Source organism: Gossypium raimondii, chromosome 11, assembly GCF_025698545.1.
Source record: "Gossypium raimondii isolate GPD5lz chromosome 11, ASM2569854v1, whole genome shotgun sequence".
NCBI classification, from domain to species: domain Eukaryota; kingdom Viridiplantae; phylum Streptophyta; class Magnoliopsida; order Malvales; family Malvaceae; genus Gossypium; species Gossypium raimondii.
In genome coordinates, this window is record NC_068575.1 from 57,252,981 (window position 1) to 57,257,032 (window position 4,052).

Here is a 4,052-nt window from a genome sequence, read left to right on the forward strand (position 1 = left end):
TCAATAATCAATCATAATTTAATATATTCATGATTTACTAAATATGATGTTCCAACTCCAAGACATGATTAAGAAACGTACTTACATTGGAATTTTATATTTAGCGAAAGAGTACAAAAAGTTCAAAAAACAAAAAGAAAACACGCATTCTGTTCTAAAAGTGTCGGCTCGGCTCTCTTAACCTGGTCAGCCTTTTAGGCTTTAAACATGTTTTTAAATTTATTTACTTTTTTTACTAATATTTCACAAATTTATTTATGTTTATTTTTAATTATAAATTTATGAGTTTGGTGTTGTGTTTGCAACTTGTCTTGACTAATGTTATAATTGTTCACACGTATTTAGGCGTGTTGGTAGGTAATAATATTTTATTATATAAAAAAAAGTTAAGTAAATTATAATTATTGATGCTTCATAGATTTAACACTTTTTGGTAAAACAATTACATCATATTCATTTTATCAATTGTTCCCCTAGCTTTATCTTGAATGAGAATTTTTGAGGCAACATGAGGACATTCGTCATAAACTTGGAGACATGTCCTCCCTTCTGAGCTCAATTTAGCTATACAGTCCGCAACATAATTGTCTCCTCTTGAAACATGTCGAATTAGCCAACGCCCTTCCATGTTCATTATCTTTTGGATTCTTCTAAGAAATTGTAATGTCTGAGTCTCCTAATAAATTATCCTGTAAAGTTTGGGCTACTTCCAAATTATCAGTGTGAATCACAACTCTATTAAAACTATTACTAAGCGACGTAATCATGCCATCCAAAATACCCCAAAGTTTAACCTCAAAGATGTTGCATTTTTCGAGAAAACAATTAAATCCGAAAATCCAATCCCTATTCTAATCTAGCAACACTCCACCAGCAGACGCTACTCCAGATCCTCGATCAACTGCTCCATCAGTGAACAAGTGTATCCAATTCTCTAACAATGTGCTAAAAGGATTAGAGATATGGACATTTGACTTATCCCCGTAATGATTCCGCTCATACTATTATGCCCATGAATAGGAAATATTAACAATCTCAAGGATTCTCCAAGAGATAGTTAGGAAAATAAAAAGGTCCCTATACGTAAAGTTAGAACTTTATATAAAGTTACTTATAATTATGAAATGGTATCTTACGAAAATATACATTTATTTAATATCTATATAAAAGGCTTTTCTATTAATCATTTTTAGTGTGTTTGCTTGGAGTGTTGATGACTTTGTTGTATGTTGGAGACATTTTAAAGCCTTAAGAAAAGTGTTTTATATGCCTTAAAGCCATCATATTTTACTAATACTGTCATTTATTTTTCTTGTTTCGATTTTTTATTTATTTTACTAACAATCTTAAGGCTTTAAAATGCATTTCATGTGAAGTGATAATTATTTTGTAAATACAAAGCGTAAATTTACAAAATAATTATTTTACCCGAGGCTCGGTCCGTTTAAATAATGAGTATTATTTTTTGTCTAAACCCATTTTTCGAGCCTATATTTTTTGTCAAACTATCACACTTTTAAAGTGGGTCTTCGAGCCTAGACAGGTAATCCAACCCATGATCAGGTCTAGTTGCAACCTATATAAATATAAGCGTTAGTGTCGTTATATAAGCAGAGGTGGAGTCTCTTTTTTAGACCCCAATAAAATAGTATGACATCATCATTTTTTAAAGACATACAAATATTATTTACACTCAAACATATTTAATAGAATCCTCTCTAATTTTATTTAACCTTAACATAATTATTTAAAAAACAAATAATTAAAATTTTAAAAGAAAGAAATAAAAAAATTTTAAATTTGCCTAAACTTTTTCTCAGAAACATTATAAGCGGCAACATTTAAATTTTCAGTCTAGGACTTTATGTCTTCCCTTTCCATGGTTAATGTCAATAAAATATTTATTAACATTCAATACCCTATGATCTATAAATCCCATCTACTAACCATAGAACCTACATACATCAATGCAACTTCCAATGTTGGCAAATTACAAAATTGGATTGGACACCAATGGAAATGTAATGACTCAAAATTCACAAGCATTGGAAAAGTACATTATCGGGCCTCCGTCTTAGTAAACCGAGTCATTAAAAATTTTTTATTTGAAGTAATTATGAGTTTAACTGAGTGCTTAATTAGGTATTAATTGGGTGAATTTAGTTTATTTAAGAGGAATTAGAAAAATTTGACTAAATTGAATTAGGGGTAAAAGTTGAACTATAGATTAATAGAAAATAAAAAGGATTAAAATGGAAATTAAGCCATTAACAAGAAATGAGGCGGCATAAGTGATAAAAATCTTAGATTTTTATGTTTTAAATATATTAATATATTATTTTATTATATATTAAATAAACTGAATAGATGACAAACGTATGGTAAAGCTTAAAGACAAGTGTAATAGTAATAATTATATAGGTACACTTGTAGTAAAAATAAATATATGCTTAAATAATAAGTAAAATTTTTTATAATAATATATTATTAATATTATTAGTTAAAATAAAAGAAATAAAGTAAAGTAAGTAAAACAAAAGAAGAACAGAAAAGAAACAGAGAAAGAGACTAGAAGAAGAAGGGGAAGAAAAGAAAAGCGGAAAATTGAGATTTTAAAGCTTCAAGTTTAATTGGTAAGCTAAATTTAGCCATTTTCTCTTAATTTTGATGTTTTAGAAGCTTTAAAACAAAGTTTTGTTGAAATTAAGTGGAGGTTATGGAAGTTCATAGGTTTTTGAACATGATTCATTTTGAACAAGTTGTTAAATTAGGGGTTTAGTTGATAGAATTTCTAGTTAGAATAGATAAAAGATTGAATTGTAAACTAAGTTATAAGTTTTACATAGTTAGGATTAAGTTATAAAAACCTTAAATTAGGGTTTAATTATGAATATTGAATAGTTGAGTTAAATGGGGTAAAAAAATTAAGTAGAAAAGAAGTATGAATTAAACTAGAAAAGTAAGTAAGTTTAGTTAGAATTAAATTGGGAATAAGTAGGAATTGAATAAATTTTAATTATTTTTATTTCTATTTTTATAATTTAATGCTGTAATTAATATTGAAAATAATTATTATTTTCGTAGCTAACAAAGAAAATGAGGCATCGGCATCCAAATGAAAAGAAAAGATCGTTGAGGAGTAAACACGTATTTCGGGTTTGTATTACTATAACTTAAACTATTTACTAAATGCATTGAAATTGTAATCATGCGACATTTAAAGTAAGGTAAGTAATAGTATTTGAAATTAAGTAAGAATATGTGTGAATATTGAATTATATGTGAATTGAAATAATAGATGTTTTGAATTGTTTGAATATTTGAAATTGTTGTGGAAATGAATTCAAAATTAGAAAAGTAAAATAATATCCTATTAACTTATCGGACTAGATTGGATACAAATGGCATGCCATAGGATTTGTGATGTGATGAGGAGATTTGTAGTTCGGCCGAGAAGATGATTCTGTCATTATATGCTTCGGTTTATCCGAAGAGGCATCTAATGCCTTATTGGTGTGTTTGGGAGGATATGACATATTGGTGTGTTAAGGAGGATTTATATTATTCCGGGTGTGTTTAGGTTGGATATTCTGGTGTGTTTGGGTGGAATCCACATATCTGTCAGAGTCCGAGCCTTGTTAATAGGGTAAATAATTGAAATGAAAATTTGAAAATGAGATTGATTGATTTGGCACTATTGAAAGGTACGAGAAAGAATGTATGAGTTAAATTATGAATTGAATTAGTATGTAAAAAAATAAATAAATATGAATTTAAGATTCATGAAGTGATATATAAATATGAATATTTAGTTTAAGTGATTTATAAAGATTATGGTCGATATTTGAAATTTTATTATTATTAAATAGTTTAATTTATAATAATACCAATGAGTATGAAATACTCAGCGTACAGTCGTTTCCGTGTGCAGGTCATTAGAGTTCAAAGTCCAGTTCAGCATCCAGAAAGATCTCGACTCCAACAAGAAAATTTTGGTGATGTATTTCTTCCTTTTGTTTAAGTGGCATGTACTAGGTAATTGTACACGAGTC

At 28.1% G+C, this 4,052-nt stretch overlaps 1 long non-coding RNA gene across 1 annotated transcript; it reads left to right on the forward strand.

The window, feature by feature from the left end:
* The first annotated feature begins 2,527 nt into the window (after nt 1-2,527).
* On the forward strand, nt 2,528-4,052 carry LOC128034684 (uncharacterized). The gene is made up of 3 exons (XR_008190826.1): nt 2,528-2,633; nt 3,085-3,156; nt 3,932-4,052. It is a non-coding gene; the product is annotated as an uncharacterized LOC128034684 (long non-coding RNA).